The following is a 16764-nucleotide window of genomic DNA, read 5'->3' on the forward strand; positions in this document are numbered from 1 at the left end:
TCCTCCTCCGCCCAGCCACCACAGTGACTTCGGTTAAGTCTGTAAGTAAAATATTAATTTTAATTGTAATTTCAATATTATTATATATTCAATCATGCCTACACGTCACTTATAAATATGTATCTATGTAGTTAAATACTATGCACGTTTTATATTGCATTCATAATTATTGAAGTGCCATGGATGTTGTTTGTAGTAATTTGGAGCAGTGGGTGTGCGTGTGGTATGGTATTGGATATGGACAGGACGAGTAGACATAGCTTGAGAGACACTCGCTGGGACCCTACATTTGATTTATTAAGCAAAAGTCCAACTTGAGAGACACTCGCTGGCAGAGGTTGGATTAAGAGGGCTGTATAGGGGATCAGCTCCCATATATGTATTATTTGACAGTGTTGGGTGTGTGAGTGCTCCAAATTGTCTTTTTGCTGTTATGATATGAAAATTATGACGATGTTGCATTTCACTCCACATGGTGCATTAGCTTTAGATAGCTATAGAGATTATAATTAAAATTGATATTTTACTCTCTGAGTCGAACGCTCACTCCTGTTCATCTATTTTTCCAGGCTACAGGAGGATTATTTATTATAGCTAACCTGCTCTTCTTCTTCGCATGTCCATTGATAATATTTAACGTATTTTATATAATTGAGTTAAATTTTAGACTCCGCATGTATTCGAAGCACTTATTTTTATTTTGGGCCTGTATTATAAAAGTTATGTTGGACCTGTAAATTATTAACTGTATGCATGATGGGATTGGATGAGGGAGCTGAGCTCCCATTTGAGTTATGACATTTTGATTATGTGGAGGGTGAGCTGAGCTCCCCAATTTATTATATATTGTGTTTACAGGTCGAGCGAGTCAAAAACTCTCCGTTAAATGGTCTATTTTATAGCCGGACTCTGTCCGGTTGAATTCTTGAAATTGGGCCCAAATGGGCCTTAGAGTTGGGTTGAGGAATAGTTAGACTTACTACGGGCCTCAGGGGCTTTAGGCTAGCCCAGGTCCTAGTGCCAGTCCGGCCCATAGGTTGGGTCATGACAAAAGTGGTATCAGAGCATAGGCTTTAGATTCATGGGAAAGTGTGCACCTAGAGTTGTCACATGCGGAGTATAGGATTTTGTTTCTTCTTTTTTTTCTGTAATTCTTCATTTCTAGATTTTGCGTTATTCCTCAGTTAATATAAGAGTACTTCAGTTTAGCACCTCAATTTTGTGAAGTACATAGAAGTGTGAAATATAATTAGCAGACATGTTGAGGTCTGCCATGGAAATACGTTCTCCAAGAAACATTATATTTCTATCAGTATGGGTCTAAGTGTTGTGCCTATCTGGTGCTAGGCACGAGTACATAAAGGTGAGTTTTGATAGTATAATTGTACTAGATAAGGGTGAGGATACCACTGCTAGCATTCGTCAGTGGATAACCCAGTCAGAGTAAGTTTATGATAATAGTATATTCAAGAGAGATAAGAGATTAGGAGACCTAGTCTGTTAGGACGTATCGTAGTAACTATACAATATTCTCGATGTCTGCTCTTTAAGTTGTAGATTACAGTACTGACATGAGATTATTATGTAGAGCTGCGTGCATCCCCATGCTACTCTATAATGAGGGTGTTTGCGAATGGCCTATGTTTTGGTACAATTATGCCAGAACAGAGTTCTATATCTGCAGAGGAGTTGGGAACTCCTGGTTAGGGATCTAGAGCTAGAATATCGAAAGGTCACAGTTGGGTGGTAACTAGAGTCAGTAACTCGGTTACCCTAACATGAGCTCGAGTTACATCAAGAGTTGCCATTAGACCAGAGGTTGTGGATTAGTTACAAAGTAAAGGTGACATCTATAGAGTGAGACCATCTGGCCTTCGATATGGAATTTTGGATGGTTTTTGCAGTACGACAGACGTTTTGCTTAGAGCTTAGTGAGAATAGTATACCTTGTGTGTATCAACAAGATGTAAAGTACAACCCTACTACCTACGGAAGGTCGGAACTATGAATTGATGATTTACAAAGCTATTATATGATAAGAGAGTCATTAATTTGACATGGTTTTGGCAAAGTAGTAAATGTAGTACCTTTGTTGCAGTAAGTTAGGTATAGTCCTATCTTTCGTAAGGGATCAAGGTTATTCGATAATGATGACTTATGGAGTAGTGTCCCAGATGGGATTGTAGTGTGAGATAGAGAGTTGTTAGCTCAGGTATTCTGGAGAGGGTACAAGTTTCATATAGGAATTATAAGATGTAAGATCAAGATGTATGTAAGCCTTTAAATTAAATGATGGGTTTGGATACCTAGTATTTTAATTTCAGCTAATTAAATGGATATGAAAAATTAGAGTTGCTACAAATCCCCTCCCTAAGGTAGTAGGGGGTAGTATGTAGTCCAAAAGGGTAAGAATAGAGATCACGCAGGAGAAGTATGACTGTTATTCCCTAAGTTCATCCTTAGCTTCTTAATGCTTAAGACTAAAGTATACTCCAAATAAAGTAAAAGAAAAAGGACAAAAGTTAGCATCGATAAATCATAGAATATATATATATATATATATATATATATATATATATATATATATATATATATATATATATATATATATATAAATATAAATGGAGTGCGGTTCAAATGTAGTAGGAGAGATAGCCTGAATGCCAGTAGAAGTCTAGCTAGGGTAGTTAGAGGATCAAGTCTGAGTAACATTGAGGTATAGATGACGTGGTAGGGATAGTGGAAAGGTATAAGTTTCTGATATAACAATCAAGTTCAAAAAGAAAATATAGCTAAAGGATGGAAGAATAAAAGTTCAGATTTGGGTAAGATGAAAAGAGTTGGCTAAAGAATAAACTAGAAAAACAGATTAGGATAAGATTAGGAAGAATAGAGCCAAAATACCAAGGAGGTGAATGTGGTTATAGGAAGGGTAAACGAGATAAACAAAAAAAAAAAGGATAGAGCATAGAAAAGGATGGCATTAGGAAGAACATTATTAAGTTATGAAACCCAGAAGTACAGGACTTAGAGCAGGTCATAATTGATGTAGTGTTAAGAGCCTGAGCCTAGAGCTTAGAGTTACAGGATCTGGATTAGACCTTATCTGTTTTGTAACACCCTAGGCAAATCCCAAATCGACAAAACACGGGAGAGATACTGGGTTTATAAGTTGGCAGTTTGTAACCCCTAGTGACGCGTTTTAAAACCGTGAGGGCTTCGGCCCAGAGCGAACAATATCACTAGTGGGTCGGGCCATTACATTTGTGGTATTAGAGACGCTCCGCGTGCAACCTTGAGCGATGGTGGGGCAAACCTCAGCGAGGACGCTGAGTCCCATAAGGGGGGTGGATTGTAACACCCTAGGCAAATCCTACATCGGCAAAACACGGGAGAGATGATGGGTTTATAAGTTGGCGGTTCGTAACGCCTAGTGACGCGTTTTAAAACCGTGAGGGCTTCGGCCCAGAGCGGATAATATCACTAGTGGGCCGGGCCGTTACATTTGTGGTATCAAAGCCACTCTGCATGCAACCTTGGGCGATGGTGGGGCAAACCTCAGTGAGGACGCTGAGTCCCATAAGGGGGGTGGATTGTAACACCCTAGGCAAATCCTACATCGGCAAAACACGGGAGAGATGCTGAGTTTATAAGTTGGCGGTTCGTAACCCCTAGCGATGCGTTTTAAAACCGTGAGCCCAGCCCATTAGTGATATTGTGCACTTTTGGCCGTAGCCCTTACGATTTTAAAAAGCGTCATTAGGGGTTACGAACCGCCAACTTATAAATCTAGCATCTATCCAAAGGTTTTGCCGATGTGGATTTGCCTGTTACAATCCACCCCTTATGGGACTCGGCGTCTCGAGGTTTGCCCCACCATCGCCCAAGGTTGCACGCGAGTGGCTCGATACCACAAATGTAACGGCCCCACCCACTAGTGATATTGTCTGCTCTGGGCCAAAGCCCTCACGGTTTTAAAACACGTCACTAGGGGTTACGACCACCAACTTATAAACCCAGCATCTCTCCCATGTTTTGTCGATGTGGGATTTGCCTAGGGTGTTACAATCCACCCCTCTTATGGGACTCAGTGTCCTCGCTGAGGTTTGCCCCACCATCGCTCAAGGTTGCACGCGGAGCGGCTCTAATACCACAAATGTAACGGCCCGGCCCACTAGTGATATTGCCCGCTCTGGGCCGAAGCCCTCACGGTTTTAAAACACGTCATTAGGGGTTACGAACCTCCAACTTATAAATCCAGCATCTCTCCCGTGTTTTGTCGATGTGGGATTTGCCTAGGGTGTTACATGTTTTCTACCCGCAAGGTAGGATAATGGAGCAATGACATAAGAACCCTTTTGGTTGTTGACAGTATAATGGAAATTAGGTGAGGTGTGCGACCAAAGTAGGTAGTAACTGTTGAGCATGCTGTGATAACTTGAATTGTATTGTCAGATTATGAAGCAAGATTAGTAGGAGTAAGTGAGATAAAAGTTAACATAAGGGATATAAATATACAAGATGAGGGATAATGTCACAGAGGCTTGATATTAAAATTTAGAGTGGTGAGACCTAGAGTCAAAAATTGGAGTTAGACATATATTTTCAGTATGATCGATAGAATAATTATGTAAAAAAAAGAGTAATAATAAAGAAATAAATAATAGTATGATAATATGTAGCAGAACGCAAATAACGGTCAGAATAGGACAAGATAGGTATAGGTGTAATTATAAGATATTGAGAAGTACATGGATTAGAGGAGTGATTGTTGGTAAGATTGGAGTAGATCTGAAAGAATCTGTGAGTGCTTTTATCTTCTAGAATATAACTAAGTATAAGGAGCATTGGACAAATTATTATAAGTATGGAAGATAAATGGAGAGTAAAAAGGAAATAGTAAATTCTAAAATGATATGTCAGGCAAGACAACAGTATAACAAATGGTAGATATAACTGATATCTTGTAATAACGTACAATAATTACAAAGAAATAATGAAACTAAAAAGGGAGACTAAGGGGTATGAGCTAACTCTTGTTTATCAAACAATGGTATACCATAAATGGTGGGAGAACATTTCTCCTTCTTTTCAAATTGGCTCGTGTTTCGATTCTAGGAGATTATGTTAAGAAGAGAGGTCGTGTCAAAGTGACCCAATTAATTCAAAATTTGATGGGCGTTAGTACATATCGAATCTTTTGAGGCGAAAATGATGATAATGGTGTACCTAATATTAAGTATGAAAGAATGATCAGAGAGGTGACAGGAGTTAAATCGAGCTAGTTACTAGGGCTTACAACCCTTTTGAACTATAAGCTGGAGGAAGTGCTATTTGCTAATGAGTTACAACGAATGAAATTGTTGCTAATGGGAAAAGTTGAGGCTGAAGTTTGGAAAGCCATGGGCAATATACGTGATTATATTAAGGAGAATGAACACATAAAGTATCTTATTAAAAAATAAGGCATGACACATATTTTCCACAGCCGTGTTAGTTCAGATGGAACTTATAATTTCTGGGGCTCCTATCCATCCAGGATGAGCAATTTCCTACTAAGGCTGGTAAGGAATGATAATGTTCTGATAGATAAGTTGGGAAAGGGGATACAAAAAGAATTTTCTATGGTTAATTACAAGCGTTACGTAATGTGAAGAATGTGTTGGTAGTAGTCAATCGTAAAGTTAGAATTCTCGAAGTAATGAAACTAGTAATCAAGATAAGACTAAGAAATAAAAAAAAAAAAAAAAGAAAGTTAAAGTTGATGATGGGATGGATATCCTTGAAGGAAAAGGTGTAAGGGTGAGATAGGACTAAGATTAAGGAATAAGTACAGCATGTTAAAAAGATATCAACGATAGCAGAAATAGGAAAAGAAAGTGGATAAGATCCAAAGGACAAGAAGAAAGCTCAGTAGAGCTAGTTATAATGGTGAGGATAAAAAGGAATATGTATGTTAGGAACACACTAAGAGATATTTGAAACAAGTTATTATGAGATGATAGATTAAAGGAGTAGTAGAGCCTCGATCTAAGTGCCAATGTGTCAGAAGTAGGCCACATACTAAGAAGCTTTAGGAAGAAATCTAGATATTTCCATTCCAGAGGAGTGGGAAACGATAAAGTTGTATTAACTGGGTTGTCAAGGAATACAAATACATTTGTCCTATAAGAGAAGAGACCCAGTTCACTTTTCACTATTGATAAGTGGTGTGGGTTACGCTTGACACTTGGATGGAGCTCTACATAACTAGTTACATAAGATGGACAGGAGCTAGTCTAAGGACCTTAGTAATGACACAAAAGAGATTAAAAATTTGAAGTATCATGGGAGTGAGAAGATTTATAAGTATTGACCTTTAAGGTCATAGGACAAGTAAAGGTTTCGAACGAGATGTATATGATAGGTGCTACAGGAAAGCATTTCATAGGATACTATAGGGTAAGGAACATAATTCATGTTTTTGGGGAACAGAGATTATTGAAACAAAGGAATGAGGACTGAAGTCACCAAGAGACACGTTAGGGCGTAATAAAAGTGAGGTAAGTGCCAAAGTTGATTAAAGTTATCAGATATCAAGTCGAGAGTAGTGGAGTTATAATGAGTACTAGAGATGAGAAAAAAAAAAAGAGGGGTAAATGAGTAGTCAGATGTGATGGTTTAGACTCAAAAGGAGGATGATAGCTGGCATACTACGACAAGGGCAGATAGACATAAAAATTTTAAACCATCCATACAGATCCAAGGCGGAAAGATGTAAAATTTGCAATAGGTGACCGTGTTCTTGAAGGTTTCTCCTATGAAAAGGGTTATGAGATTTGAAAAGAAAAGGCAAATTGGCACTCCGTTATATAGGACCTTTTAAGATCATGGACAGAGTGGGAGCAGTTGCCTATCAGTTAGAGTTGCCACCAAACCTTTCTCATGTCTACCCAGCATTTCAAATTTTCATGCTTAGAAAGTATGTTCCCGATCCTTCTCATGTGCTATGACCAGAAACAGTAGAGTTAAATGAGAATTTGATCTTTGAGGAGCAATTAGTAGCCATAGTAGACTATCAAATGAGACAACTTTGGTCAAGGCAAATCCCTATGGTTAGTCCTGTGGAGGAGTTAATCTATGGAGGAATGCACTTAGAAGTTAGAGCAGGATATGCGCAGCAAGTACTCATAAGTTTGATATGCAACTATGTGTCATTGTTCTGCCTTGTGTAAAATTCGAGGACGAATTTTCTATAAGGGGGAAAGAATATAACATCCCTAATTTTCAAATAATTATTATTATATATATATATATATATATATATATTATTCTAACACTGGTATTGTGGACTTCGCGTATATACTTTCATTTCGTGGAAATTCGATCGTCGTCCAGATCTGCAATTTCGGACTGAGCAGATAAGCTGCTAGAACCATTTTAGAACCAGGTCAAGATTATAGGCTACCCTACCGTTTTCAGATGTTCTGGACGCGTTCCAGTTGTCAGATTTGGCATAGGTAAACTCGAACTCTACATTACTCAATTTTTGTCTTGTACTGGGTTAGAATAAAATTTATAAAATATTCGTGGATGATAAGAAAATTATGATTCCTATTGCAATAGCCTTATAATGTTGTTAAGGACTGCGGGGCAGGTTTATAGAATTTTTAAAGTTAGTTTGGATAGTTTTTGAAAAATATTAGTTTTGAAATCTTATAATTGAGTTGTCTGATATTGTGATTATTGCTTGGTTTGGAAGGTCCAGGAAGGGCCATGTAATGATGATGAGATATGGGTTAAGTTTATAAGTGTTATTTGAACCATTTTACAGGTTGGGTAGGTCATAGGTAATGGGGAGACTCTGCCAAATTTTTGATACGACTTAGGACATCTTTGGTCTTTTCTTAGTTTGTATTGAGTCAAATGTATTAAATAATTGTAATAAAATTGTCAGGTGAGCCGGAACAGCCTTCCTCCTCCGCCCAGCCGCCACAGTGACTTCGGTTAAGTCTGTGAGTAAAATATTAATTTTAATTGTAATTTCAATATTATTATATGTTCAAGCATGTTCACGCATCACTTATAAATATGTATCTATGTAGTTAAAAACTAGGCACATTTTATATTGCATTCATAATTGTTGAAGTGCCATGAATGTTGTTTGTGGTAATTTGGAGCAGTGTGTGTGCATGGCGTGCGTGTGGTATGGTATTGGATATGGACAGGAAGGGTAGACATGGCTTGAGAGACATTCGCTGGGACCTGGTCCTTCGGGGTAGACACGGCTTGAGAGACACTAGCTGGGACCCCGCATTTAGTTTATTAAGCGATAGTCCGGCTTGAGATACACTCGCTGGCAGAGGTTGGATTAAGAGGGCTGTATAGGAGATCAGCTCTCATATATGTATTGTTTGACAGTGTTGGGTGTGTGAGTGCTCCAAATTGTCTTTTTGCTGTTATGATATGAAAATTATGACGATGTTGCATTTCATGCCACAAGGTGCATTAGCTTTAGATAACTATAGAGATTATGGATAAAATTGATATTTCACTCTTTCAGTTGAACGCTCACTCCTATCCATCTATTTTTTCAGGCTACAGGAGGATTATTTATTGTGGCTAACCTGCTCTTCTTCTTCGCAGGTCCATTGATAGTTTTTAATGTATTTTGTACAATTGAGTTAAATTTTAGACTTTGCATGTGTTTGAAGCACTTATTTTTATTTTGGACATGTATTATAAAAGTTATGCTGAACCTGTGAAATTATTAACTGTATGCATGATGGGATTGAATGAGGGAGCTGAGCTCCCATTTGAGTTATGACATTTTGATTATGTGGAGGGTGAGCTGAGCTCCCCAATTTATTATATATTGTGTTTACAGGTAGGGCGAGTCAAAAACTCCCCGTTAAATGGTCCATTTTATGACCGGACTCTGTTTTGTTAAATTCTTGAAATTGGGCCCAAATGGGCCTTAGAGTTGGGTTGAAGAATAGTTAGGCTTACTACGGGCCTCAGGGGCTTTAGGCTGGCCCAGGTCCTAGTGCCGGTCTGACTCATAGGTTGGGTCGTGACATAATATAAGAGTATGAATATGAGAATTTATGAAATAATAAAAAAAATGAATAATAGAAAAATGGAGAGAAACAATATTGTACTAATAAGATGGATATTTTGAATAAAAAAAAAGATATTATTAATAAATAATAATACATATTGTTACTTAAATGTATATTACTAGAATATAATGAATTTTTTTTATATAATTTTTTTAATTTAGATTTTTACTTTATTTTTCTTAATCATGTTGTATTATTATATTTTCTCTAGAGAAAAATTTCTATTACTTTTAAGATTTATTAATTAATTAATATATAAATTTTTTCCAAATTTGTATATAGAAAAAATTAAATAATTAATACAAAACATGCAATGCACGTGAATATATATATATATATTAAATCAACTAGACTACTATATACGATAAATTTCTTGTATTAGCTTAAACTATATTATACTAACATAAAATAATTGATAATTATTAATTATTTTTCCATTTTATTATCTTTTTGTAAGGTTCAGCCAAGTAGCTCAACCCATGAAACCAAATTAGAGGACCCATAAAAACATAACTCTAGAATTTGTGTATATATATATATGTGTGTGTGTGTGTGATTGTGTGTAAAAAAAAAAAAGAAAAAAAAAAGAGAACAGAATAGGGCAATAGGGTAGTAGAACAGGGGAGGAGAAATTCACACACTCCATAGCCAAATTTCACTTTGATCCCTCCATCTTTAACTCAAACTTCTTCCTCATCCTTTCTTTTACATCCAAATCACTCAATTACACCCATAAATCAATAAAAATATTAGCTAAAACTCATTTCTTTCCATAATAGCACAAATTAAGTTTTAATAGGTAAGTTCTTCCTCTTTTTCTTGTGAAATATTAAGCTTAAATTAACTTCCTTTATTATTTAATTGTGATTTCTATAGAAAAAGAAATTGAGGGAGGCAAGTTTAGAATAAAGATTTGTGGTAAAGTTGATGTTGAAATAAGGGTTTCTATGGATTAATTTGAAGGAAATTTATAGCTCTAATATATATACATATATATTAGGTATTTTTAAGAGGTGAATATCAAGAATTAGTTTTCAATTATGAGAATTAAATTTAGGTTTTTTAAGTGCTAAGTATTTGGTCGAGAGTGAAGAAAATAGAATATAGAATTTGTTGATTTTGGAGTTATTAATGAATATTGATTATATTTATGTGAGCAAGAATTCTAAAGTTATTGTTGGAAGAAAATTTAGTATGAAGTGTTAAGAAGGAGAAAAATATTATTATGGAAGGGTTAAAAAAATTAAGAGAGAAAAGGATGGAATTAATTATGGATGTATTATATAGGCTTTGGAGGGGCATTTTAAATTATTGGTGAATGTCTTGTGGCTTGTGAAGAATTGGTTGAGTTCTTGGAATTTTGGAAGACATCCGATTTATACTAAAATGCCTCCGAATTTTTTTTTTGAATTTTAGATAAATAAAGCATGCATTTCACTCTCACCTTTTTCATCTTCAGGATTTTAAATTCCTTTTCTTAATGTATTACTTTTCCCTACATTTTTAGGAGATGATCCAGCTCCTGTTGTAGATATTAAGGGTGCTCCAGTAGTTTAGGCTTCATTAGTCTTTAGTACAGGTGAGTGGATAAATATTTAATACTGATAATTTTTATTCAATGTATATTTATGTATGTTTTTTTTTTCCTTTATGCAAAAATGGGAGTGGATAATGATAATTATGTGTTTTTTTATTAAATGAAATGAGATTTAGAAGCACAGCTGAATAAACGACCGAATACACTCAATATATGCACCAAATAGATAGCACATCGATTACGGGTGATATAATTTCAGCTCAGTTTATATTTATATCGTCTTTGGGATAGCGCTTGATATACATATAGCCTTTGGGGGTCTATCAGGTGGTCGCCCTTTTAGGGTAGCTCTACACATGTGTATGACCAGTATATTTATTGCTCTTGGGCTATTAGTAGTGTCATCATAAAGCTCAGGATGCCAGCATTGCTCTCAGGTTGCCAGAGTTTGTTATATACACCTGATATGCCAGCATTATCTATAGGAAGTATATTGTGAGTGTATAAGAATATTACTGATTTTATGATTATTAGCAAACTTATTTCTGCAATATTTCTTTTCACAGCATGAAATTTTATTTTATCTCAATTATGTGTATTACAGTCAATGATATTTATTCAATTGACATATGTTAGTATAGCACCTGGTACTATTAAGTACCGAAACCTTGTTTGTTATCCCTTTGTTATTTATTTATCCACTCATTGAGTAGTTGTACTCACCTCTTCTATTTTAATATTTCATATTCTTTTTGGTGATCCTTCTATAAGCAGTGATCATTTGTTAGCATTGTCCTTTCTTCCACTTCACTAGCTACAGAGTCTAGTGGAGGTCGGGCCAACACATTCCTTTTGTAACTTTTGATCATTTTGGATTGTTGTATATATTATCTATGTGTTTAGGCTGCTACCCACCTAAAGTCTGTTTTTGTATATTTTTTTGGTTCCCACGTAGGGAAAAAAATTACGTGTCTATGAAGATGATATATCTATTTGACATGGAGCCACTTTATGTGCATATGTATATATTTACATATTCTTCTAGGTTTTTAGCAAGTTTCATATGTCTAATTAGATATATTTTAGAGAAAACTCTATCAATTTTTCCTTATCACATTTGCCTCTATAGGGTGGAAGGCAGGTGTGACATTTATTGGCATCAGAGCATAGGTTTATAGATTCTGTAGACCTTTCTAGTGTCAGTGTTGTTGATTATCTCTTGATGTTCCATTCCTTATCTTATTTGTAGAATAATGCTACCCAAAGTAGTAGGTGGTAGAGGCTGTGGTGCCAACCGTGGCCATAGTGTTCGTAGAGTTTAATTAGCTGATGTTGGTTGACCTCAAAGGGATCCTATAGCAGCACGTCCACCTTAAGAAGAAGTGGCCTGTGACACCTCTTACCCGTTTACAGTGTAGCCGAGTAAGATATGCCACACGGTGTGCGGAGCACCATAACTTATTTCATAACAATTTACCCTCCATAATTTATTTATTTACTATTCACCAAGTGCAAAATTTACCAATTATATCATTTATTTTCACAATTGATTAATCTGAATTTTTTATAAATTTTTTTTATAGAAAATCCAGCAGAGTGCCGGCTGTAAATTGAAAAACAGTTCATCTGAATCTGTTTAAAAGACACTTCCAATATAGTTTTCAAGTCCAGAACTCCAATATACACACATATCCACTCAATCTCTACCTCTCAACACCATTCCCAAAATTTTTGTTCACCTCACATGTGACACCCCTTACCCGTCTACAGTGTAGCCAAGCAAGATATGCCACATAGTGTGCCGGAGCACCAAATCATATTTTCATTACAATTTACCCTTTTTAATTCATTTATTTATAATTTTGATTAATCTGAATTTTTTACAAATTTTATAGAAAATTCGGCAGAGTGCCGGCTATAAATTGGAAAAACTGTTCTTCTGAATCTGTTAAAAACACTTCTAATATAATCATAATTTCAATCTCAGTCAACCACCAACATCTTTCCACAATTTCTCAAATGACATCAATATTTCAAAAATTCAATTCATTCATATCATACTCAACTCCATAAGAAAAACTCAAATTATTACTGAACATGGTTTATAAATAATTACATCAAAAATATAATTACATGAGTTTATAATATATATTACATAAGTTTATAAAATACAAAATACTGAAATACCAAAAGTGGCCTAATATCCTATCACATGCACTACAAATGTGAGGTGACTCTAGACTCTGTGTGCAGATCTGAAAGCTCACCCAATATGAGGTCTGCTGGACTCCCCAGCTATGTCTCCAGTACCTGCGCGTGGCAAAAGCGACGCACTAAGCAATTCTGCTTAGTGGTGACAATATAAAATAAAATAACTAAAATAACATAAATATGCAGAATGTATGTTTGCATTTTAGGTAGACTTAATTTCTGGCATTTATTGCAGTATAATTCGATTAAAATTTTGTAAGATTCATTATCATTGCCCGAGTAACCCATACTAGTCGACTGGACTGGACAAATGGGTAAACTGACACTGGGTACTAAGTACCTCAGACCATCACACCATCGGCCACATTGTGTCTCCCGGTATGCAACAGAACAGCTAATAAGCTGTAATAATCATCAAGGATAAAACTCAAGTATAATAACTCAATTAACATAGCCAAAGGCTATTTTATCACAGAATGGCACATGAGGCCATAAAACACAGAATGGTATGAAGCCATATGCAATACTGCTAACAGAACCCTATTGGCATGCCAACCTATCAAAACCAATCTTGCTAGGTGTACTAGGGTATGTTACACTCTTAAATTATACAATTCTTGAAATTCAAGTTTAGGTGTTACTATTCATTTCATTAGTCAACAAAAATATTTACTTTTGCATGGACAATAGGTACATTGGTTTTAATATTCTAAACATACCACATTTTGCATTCTAAAATTGTTGGTATTGGTTGCCAATACCATTTCTAAGCTTAATGTTAGTTATTCAAAATTTTCAGATTTCAAGCCTTGTATTTACTGTTCCATTAGTCATTTTTGCAGTGGGAATTTAGCAAAGTTGTCAACATGAAAGTTATTCCTTATTGTGTCTAGTTATATTTATTTTTTTGAATCACTCCATTTGGAGTTTTGTAGCTCAAGTTATGGCCTAAATACCATGACTGGTTGGATTGTCAACTTCCCAGATTTTCTGGACTAACCAAATCTACAGTGTTTTATGTAGTGATTGCAGGTCACCTTTTGAGCATGTTATGGTCAAAATTTGAGTTAGGTTTCTTCATGAAAGTTGTAAGTATATGTCTCAGCTATTTTCTGGTAAAATTTCAGCTCAATTGGACTTTTCTACACTGAGTTATGACCAAATGAATAAATATTGTTTATTTAGTCATTTTGCCCAGGCAGAATGCAGGTCACCCGGATTAGGGCAATCTTTAGGTCAACTTAGTTTGGTTTTCTGGGCATGGTTTCTTCACCAAAGTTGTGCCATTATGTGTCTAGTTTCATGTCCATTAGCTTTGTACCAATTGAACCTCTACAACTCCAGTTATTGCTGCCCAAACCTGCTGGACTCATGCCCAGTCCTGCAGGTCACCAAGGGCAGCAACACTAACTTCAATTCCCACTACACAAACCACTTCATTTCTCATTCACACATAACCAAATGGTCACTAATTGACCATTAAAACTTACTTTCACCATTACATGATCAACATCTCAATTTTGGGTCCAAACCCTAGCTCTACCATTTCAATTTTTCAAACACATACAATCAATGGATCAATTCATACTCCCAATGATGCATATACAAGTTTAAAGGATTAATTGACACTAACCTTTATTGGAGAGTTTCCCTAGCTTACAAAACTTCTTGATTTTTCTTTCTTTTTGCTGCCTCAAGCTTGCTCTAGTTGGAAGGAGGAGTTTTAGTGAAAGGAGCAAGTGATTTTAGGGGGGTGTTTATAAAGAAAATTTAGAAAGAAGGAAAGTCATCAATGGAGATAAGAGAGAGAGAGGAATTCGGCTGAAGAAGGAAAAAAGAAGATGGTAGATGTTTCTTTTGATTTTTACCCCATTTAACTCTTTTTAAATTGATTTCATAATGCTTGTTATAATTTGATTGGTGGAGCCCTTTTAATGACATCATTCTTATGCAATAAATCCATTTATTTCTTTTTTTTTGTTCTTCTTTCTATTCATTTTTAATAAATTTTTCATTAATATTTGTTCATATTTTATGTCATATAATTCACTTACATAAATGGACAAGTTGGTCAAAAATCATCTCTGAAGACGAAATGATCAAAATGCCCTCCGTTTGGCTTAACGAGCTAAAATTGTCTGTATTGATTGAAAAATTTTTCTAAGCATTTTCTTGGTATTCTAATGCCTTAGAAACGTCAATGACCCTTATTTGGAGTCTTAAAAATTATTTTATAAATTTTCCCTCGGGTTTAGGGTTGTTAACGGCCTTCACCGTCACTTTCCCTTCGGGTTACTCTGTTAGTAGTATGCCCTAGAGCATATCATTTAGTATGTATCTTGTACATATTTTAATAATAAAAGGCATTTCCACTTTTCCGTTTACATAATATATTTATGTGTAATAGAAAAGGTCCATTGATATTTTGTTAGAAATATTATTCTTAAGTTGTTAAGAATATGAGTGACAATATTTCTAGCACAAAGTATCATAAATAGGTTCACAATCGAGGATACTTCATAATGAGGACATGACTTATCCAGAAAGATTGTATTCATGTTTGTTCCCAAGTTATTTATATGAGATATAAATAAGATGGAATGGTGAGTCTCATGCCATATAACAAACTTGATAGGCACTTATAAATGATAAGTAGGCCGAACCAGTGACACTTATGACAAGCACATGGAGTTTACTCTTGTCAATGTTTTGTCATAAATCATATCGATGCATATAATCTTTAGACTGAGATAGCACAGTTATATTGTATATAGGTAGTTTGAGTTTGATAATGCTTTCATACTTGTACTATGTATGGGTATATGGGCATGTGTTGGCTCCTGCTAGTTATATATGGAGGTAGGTGTTGATCAAGAAGGAATCTGTTCCTCTAAGTAAATAGAGATAAAATCCTATGTTCATTTAATTGTTCTTGATGTTTCAAGTTCCTGGCTAGGACAGATAGATTTATTCAGAAAGAGTTTCTGATGAGAAAAATCTTTTAATCAAGAACTGGAATTAAAAGAGAACATAATATTCATAGCAAATGGAGTTTGACATAAACCATGACTCCGGCTTGAGTTGGGATTTTTGTAACAGAGATTCTAGTGCATGGTAACATATGATTATAGGTTCATTTAAGGTAAATCTTATTACTAATTGGGTGGCCATGGCATGCTATGCAAGGTGTTAACCATGGTCTATGAGGTTCATAAAATGATTTAGAGAAATCATTTATGGTAAGAAAGAGTTCTGATGATATTAAGAGTTGATATCATGTCTCATTGCCAATTAGTGATGAGCCTAGTAAGTCACACACATACACAAGTTATCACCTATTTAAATATGATTTAATTAATTAATTAAAGAGTTTAATTGATTAATTAAATAGATTTGGTTTGCAATTAAATTGCAAAGTCCCTAGCATGACTTGAAACCAAATCTAGATTATTGGATGTGTAGTATAAATTAAATTTATATTTAAAGTGTTTAAATATGAATTTAATTGATGAGAAATTAATTAATAGAGATTAATTAATTAATTTATATTTGATATAAATTAATTAGAAGAAGAAAATAATTATTTTGGGTTAAGAACTCAAAATTAAGACACAGGGGCATTTTGGTCATTTCACAGTGTGACACGTGGCACCATGAGATGGTGACATATGGCATAACACATAAGCTTGCCAAATGTTTTTTTAATCATGTAAGATGATTAAAATCAAGATTAAATATAGGTTTGACACTTGGCACAATGTGATTGGGTCACTTAAACCTAGAGCTAATCAAAAGGTGACATGTGGCTAGGGTTTAATGTGTTAACCTAGCTATTTAAGTGTGGTTATGAAAAGAAAACATAACCAGCAGCCTCTCCTCTCAATTGTCACGCCACTTTGAGCCTCTCCAGCTATT

This window comes from Hevea brasiliensis, chromosome 12 (assembly GCF_030052815.1).
Source record: "Hevea brasiliensis isolate MT/VB/25A 57/8 chromosome 12, ASM3005281v1, whole genome shotgun sequence".
NCBI lineage: Eukaryota > Viridiplantae > Streptophyta > Magnoliopsida > Malpighiales > Euphorbiaceae > Hevea > Hevea brasiliensis.